At 55.0% G+C, this 6,431-nt stretch overlaps 1 long non-coding RNA gene across 1 annotated transcript in view; it reads right to left on the reverse strand.

Moving 5' to 3' along the window:
- Nucleotides 1-6,431, reverse strand: part of LOC112396482 (uncharacterized) — a 212,535-nt gene that overhangs the window by 188,792 nt on the left and 17,312 nt on the right. The gene's annotated exons all lie outside the window — the stretch shown is intronic.

The following is a 6,431-nucleotide window of genomic DNA, read 5'->3' on the forward strand; positions in this document are numbered from 1 at the left end:
GATCTGAGTGCCTGACTCACGGGGTTCTTGCCCAGGGACTTCACCAGGGTAGCATGTCTGCACTGGAAGCTACAACAGGCACCTCTCGGGCCTGTGGCTCTCGGCTCTAATTACAGCTTTCTCGACAGGTTTCCTGTTGGGATCTGGCAGGGTCCCCTTAGAGGAGTCACGGATAATGAGCAGCTGGCGGCAGAGCCTCCATCCATGGGGACATTGACCCCAGAGCAGGCCTGAGCAGGCCTCCCTAGAAGGACAGAAGGCCCTCAAAGTTCCCGGTCTCAATCCTGCCCTATGTACACACACATACACACACACACACACACACGACCACCACCATGGACACCAGATTTCCTGGTCTCTGCTTGCACAGCTCCAGTGACGAGGAGCTCACTACCTCACAGGCAGCTGGCTGACCTCCAGACAGTTAGAAGCACATCCCAAATCAGACTGCCCTTCAGCTTCTAGCTGTTGATTCTCAGGTCCTCCAAGATCCTGGCAACATGGAACAGAAGAAAGGGCCCAGCTTCTGGTGGCAGGAGGAACTGGGTTCACATTCTGACTCTATCATATCTCAGGTTCTGCAGTCTTAGTTAAGTCCCTTCACCTCTCTGAGCCTCAGTTTCCTCCTCTGTAAAATGAGAATACTACTACCCAGGGGGAAGGGAGTTTGGGAGGGTGAAATGCCCAGCGCACGATAGATGCCAAATAAAAGTCGTGTCCGCCTTCCCTCTTGTACACTTTGCATTAGGGTGGCTTCAGTAGGCTCAGATTCAAACAAGCAACTGTCCCGCAGAAGCACTGGACCGCCTGGAGAATCAAGGCGACAGAAGCCCACTTCCTCAGAGCTTCACTGCAAGCTGGAGGGGGCAGGGTGGGGGCAACCTTGCCCATTTCAACTTCTAGGTGCAACTGAATGTCTACCAGATAAAAAATGGGCTGATGGATGGATGGAGAGACCAACAAACAGACAACCGAACAGTTTCAATAAGTTTCTAAGTCTAACCAGGAAACACCCACCCTCTTTTAATCCCAGCCTTGCTGGATGTCATATTTTTGCTGAGCAAGTGTGTAAAGCAGTGATTTTTAAACTTTTATAAGCATCCAAGGAGGATGCTTGTAAAATGCAGATTCCTGGGTCCCACCTCCAGGGATTTGGACGCTGTGGGTGTGAGGTGGGGCCCAGACTCTGCATTTCTAACCAGCTGCCGGCTGATGCTGTTGCTGCTGTTCCTTGGGTCATGCTTTGAGAAGGACTGGAGCGGAGCAGAGCCACCGACTTCAACACTCTTTGGATGCCAAGCCGGTGTCCAGGGTGGCGTCCCTGGCTTGGGGCATTTCTGCAGGAGGGAGGAGAAAGCTGCCCCTCTCAGCCCTGGGACGCAAAGGGCGATGTGATACCACCACCACCTCCCACCTCTTCCAATATTCTGCTCCCGTCTCCATCCCACATCGGAGCAGCCGGCCTGGGCTCTCTTCAAAGCTGTGATGGCATCGTTGCCAACAGGGCTTACGTCCAGAATGAGAACACCTCCCTGCAGGGAGTTCAGGCTGCACAAAAATCCCATTAAATAGGTGAGGTGAAAAAAAAAAAAAAAATAGGTGAGGTGTGCAGAGGCCACGCAGAAGAGCCGCCCACAACAGGCCTCCCTGCAGGAGGGAAGAACCCCGGAAAGGAGGGAATTGAGTCTCCTGGCTTCCTAGACACACACATACACACACACACACACATGCTTGCTTACATGCACACTCACACAGGCACACACGTGCACGCAAGCACGTGCCACAGAGGAGGACCCAGACCCTCCCACAGACACCCTTCCTCGCGTGGCTGATGGCAGCAGAGCCTCCGGCCAGGATTCAGCTCACGCGCCAACTTGCTGCACCACCTTAGACAAGGCTCTTCCCCTCTCTAGGTCTTAGCTTCCCCGCCTGGGGTGGCTGGCCTAGGCCTTGCCTAGGGAAGGAACTGGCATTAACGGAGCCACCATTGCATTCATTTATTAATTCTTTCATTCAACAGGTATCTATAGAGCAACTCCTGTGAACCAGGATCTGATTATAGCACCGAACAGAAGTGAAAGGAAGCTCATGCCTCATGGAGCTGGCCCAATTCTTTGCACTGCCTGCTCTATCCCTTTTATCTCATTTCACCTTCACCTTCTCGTGTCACCTCCAGACAACCACGTGAGCTGGATGTCCTCATCCCTGCTTTACAGATGAGGAAACTGAGGCCTGGAGTAAGTGGCAGAGCTCGGGTTCAGAGCTGGTGTTCCACAGACCATCACATGGCCCCGAGACCTCTGCCCTAACCAAGCCCCACTTCCTCCCAGTCTCTGCTGGGTGGGGGTCATTCCCTCCAGAGTACTCCTCCCCCCAACTCTCCAGGGTTCACCGCCTCACAAGGATGTAGAAAGGTCAGTAGCCATGGGGATGACTGTTCCCACCCCGCCCCAGATTTGGGGATTCCAGGGCTTCTACCACGGCCCCCCCTTCCACCGATTGCAGGCTAGGCTGCTCAGACCCTCCCTCAGCAGCGGGTGCCTGGAATCACTGGGTGCTCTGGGAGCGCTGGCAGGCCTTTCTAAGTCCCTCATCCCCACCCACCCTGCCCATCACCTACTCCGAGTGCCCATACATGACCCACGAGGTAGAGCGAGCCCACGGCGCGGGCTCTAACACAACACAGCTCCCCAAATGAGACAAGTTCTGCCTCTGTGCACTTATCCAGTTTTGCAATCCAGAAACTAGAAAGGGGCTAATTTAATTTCAACGTACAAGGAAGCTTAGTGTTGCTATGGAAAGTAAACTTTATCCTGAGTTATGCAGGGTGGGAACAAGCGTCTTCTCAGAGCTCAGGGCCCTTAAGGTCTCAGCCAGCCTTGGCCACATGCCTCTCTGTTCCACTTTGAAGATGTGCCCAATCATTTCCCAGGGCCCAGAAAACCCCCTCTTCCCTCTGCCTCTCGAAAGATGCCCATCTGCCGTGGCTCCATTCACCTTATATGTCTTCCAGGAAGCTGCTCTCGGCCCACTCGCTCTCCTAGTTCCCACTGCTCCAGCTCACAGCTCTCAGGACTGAGCTCTTGGGCCTGGTGTTCGGCCTGTGGCTGACTGCTGGGTTCCTGCGGCATTTGTCAGGTTGAGGAGCCCGTGCAGGGGTCATATCAGGAACGATCTAAGACACCTATTCTTTCAGAGGCTCTGCAAGGTCGGAAGGTGTTGCTTGCCTTATTTACCCTCTTCCTTTTGCAAACCTACAGTAGAGTTTTCCAGAGGCTTCAACAGATTGAATGCAGAAGCAGACATGAGAACCCAACCGTCTTCTCTTAAGTGAACCATTTTTTTAAAATATTTATTTATTTATTTATTTTGGTCGCGCCAGGTCTTAGTTGCAGTGGGCAGGCTCCTTAGTTGTAGCATGAGAACTCTTAGTTGCGGCATGCGAACTCTTAGTTGTGGCATGCGAACCCTTAGTTGTGGCATGCGAACCCTTAGTTGCAGCAGGCATATGGGATCTAGTTCCCTGACCAGGGATCAAACACAGGCCCCCTGCATTGGGAGAGCAGAGTCTTATCCACTGCGCTACCAGGGAAGTCCCAGTAAACCATTAAAGGGAACTGTGAAAACATACAGTGGTACCACTCTTAAATTTTTTCATTTTAGAAAATAGTTATTTGTCCTGAAAAATACGTTAATGATTGATATGTAATGAGTTATTCTCGTTGTTCTTCAAGAATAAATATTTTATGATTTCTCAGTTTCATTTCGAATGTGGTAAATATCAATAGACACAACCCCATAAACAAAAACTCTTTTGGGTCCTCAGTAATTTCTAAGAGCATAATAGGTCCTGAGACCAAGTTTGAGACCCTCTGGGTGAACGGAAAGTGCCCATCCAACCGCCACTGACTGCATGAGAGCTGGGGCCTGACAACGGGCAGCTGGGGCAGGGGACCTGGCAGGGTGGGAAGCCGACCTTGAACTGGGAAATAAGGAGTGAATTGGGCAGGCAGCTGGGGGAGAGGGCCTGAAAGGAGGTGTGGACAGAGGCCCAGTGGAGAGTGGAGCTGCCAGGCAGCCACATCCGTGAGGAGCAGGGGTCCAGCACAGACACACAGAGAGGAAGAAGGGAACGTGGGAGTTGGCGTGGGACAGACAGAGCAGAGAGCTGGGAAGGAGGAGGCCCACTGAGGGTGATGCCAGCACTGCAGCCCCGGGGGGTTCTCTGCTGCACGGGGCCCCAGCTCCTGAGGCTCCACACCGCAGTCCAGCCTTGTCTGCAGCCCAGGGAACTGGCTCACCCCAGGCCCCCACGATGTTCCTCTTTTCATTCAGCCCTCCCTTACTTGAGGTCAGCTGAGTACCTCTGTGCTTTGCCATCCTCAGAGCCCAACCAAAACAGCCTTGAGTTCTACCCTAGCTCTGAAACCCTGGGCAAGTGCAGAGCATCCGTCCTCTTGTTGTCAACATGGAGATGGTAAATCCAGCTCATGGCTCAGGGGACGACTGACATCAGAACACATGCGGGGGCCTGGCACGTGCTGGGCCCTCAACAGGTGCAGCTAATATTAGTATGCTTGCTCCTGCCTCGATGGCTACTGTTATTATTAGTGGTGGTATTAATATCCCAGCAGGAAATGATCTTCAAGGTCACAGAGCTGCCGATGTTACTGAGGGACAAACAGGAAGGCCAGGAGCGGTCAGAAGCAGAGCTGGAGTCAGAAACCCAATGCATCCCAGTGAGACTGAAAGCTCCTGGGGGCCGGGGACATGGCAGCAATGTCCACACTCACGACTCCATCCATTCCTTCTCTCCGCTGTTAATTTTTTGGACACATCTCATGGGCCAGGCACTAGGCCAGGTGCTGTCTGCCCGTGGGCTTGGCCCCAAATTGGTTCAATCAATGTTTGTAGATCAATCCATGGCCTCTCCCATCTGGCTGGCCACTGGGAATCTAGGCCAGGGGTGGGGTTTGGAAAGGATTCCATGAGCCATCCCCCGACCAGCAGTAACAAAAACACAGCTGTTACTCCGAGCAGATCCCACTCTGGGGCCCTCTGGGGCTGAAAAAGGCCTGATTCCTCATCCTTTTAGCTAGGTAGAACACAAGGTCCGGAGAGGTTTAGTGCCTGGCCCAGGACTCACAGCCAGGTCTGGGAGAGCCAGGGAACACAGGCTTCTCAGTACAGGCTCTGGGTTCGAGTGTGGCTAGGGATGGCCATGGAGGGCCCCAGCAGGTGGACATTGGTCAGGACAGGCCTGAGAGTGGGGAGCAGAGACCAGGGTCCTCATGGGCAGAGGACGGGGTCTGCGGTGGGGGGAGTCTGTTGGTGCAGCCATCCCAGAAACCAAGCCCCTGGAACAGCCACTTCTCCCGCCCTCTGCTCAATGCAGCAGCTTCACACTAAAACAGTGGGGGATCCATGCTGGACGAAGCCGACTGTCCTAAAAAGGAAGGAAGATAGAGCGTGGGTCTGGCAGAGCCATCCGTCCTAGCCAGGGGTCAAGTGTGGAGGAGAGGCGGGACCTGGGAGAGCACTCGCTGGGGAGGAGGTGGGCAAGTGGACAGTTGCAGGGGGCAGGGGGCAATGTGGCTGAGGAACCAGCTTGAGCTGAAGCTAGGAGCCCATGGGCTCCTGGAAAGGAGGGTGGAGCCGAGGGCACCAGGGCTGCCTATGGCTGGGACCCTGCCCTCCCTCTCTCCCCACCCCTACTTCTCATCCCAGCTGGAGTCAAGGCGTGTCTTCCCGGCTGGATGTGAGGCTCCCTGAAGGCAGGCCCTGCTTGTCTTGCTTACTTCCAAACCCAGGCCCTGGCCCAGAACAAAAGCACGGCAGGTCTGCCGCACAGGTGGCTGCAGAGGCTGGCCATGAGAGCCCGGGACACCGAAAACACAGCCCTGACTCCAGGTGGGTCTATTTCTAAGAGGCTTTGCCCTTGTTTCCTGATTTGTTCTGGGCGTTACAACCCAGTGGAAAAGAGGGTGGCAGAGAGGAGGGCCTGGAGCGGGGAGGGGCGGACCACCGGGCAGCCAGGTGACAGCAAGACCCAGGCAGGGTGTCAGGGCCCCCCCCCAGCCCCAGACCCCACCCCACCCCCCGGGGGCCGACTCGCACCCCGGGAGGAAGGATGCAGCACCAGCGCTGCCCAGGGGCAGCAACTCTTGCGCTATCCCTGAACACAGGATGGAGGGAGGAAAAGGGGGCTTTGCTCAAAGAGCCCCTGAGTGGGGGAGCAGGAGGTGGGCAAAATCCCCCTTTGTTGGCACCCAGCAGGCCTGAATTCAGGGCCAGTGCCACCTCCAGTTCCCTGGATGTCCTTAGCCAAGTCGCTGGCCCAACGTCTCTGAAGACCCCGAGGGGGCTCTGCCATCAGGCAAGGCCCACAACTAGGTCTGTACCCCCATCTCTCACACACACTCACGCAGATC

The sequence above is a fragment of the Neophocaena asiaeorientalis genome, unplaced genomic scaffold (genome assembly GCF_003031525.2).
Source record: "Neophocaena asiaeorientalis asiaeorientalis breed wild unplaced genomic scaffold, Neophocaena_asiaeorientalis_V1.1 scaffold517, whole genome shotgun sequence".
In the NCBI taxonomy this organism is placed as follows: domain Eukaryota; kingdom Metazoa; phylum Chordata; class Mammalia; order Artiodactyla; family Phocoenidae; genus Neophocaena; species Neophocaena asiaeorientalis.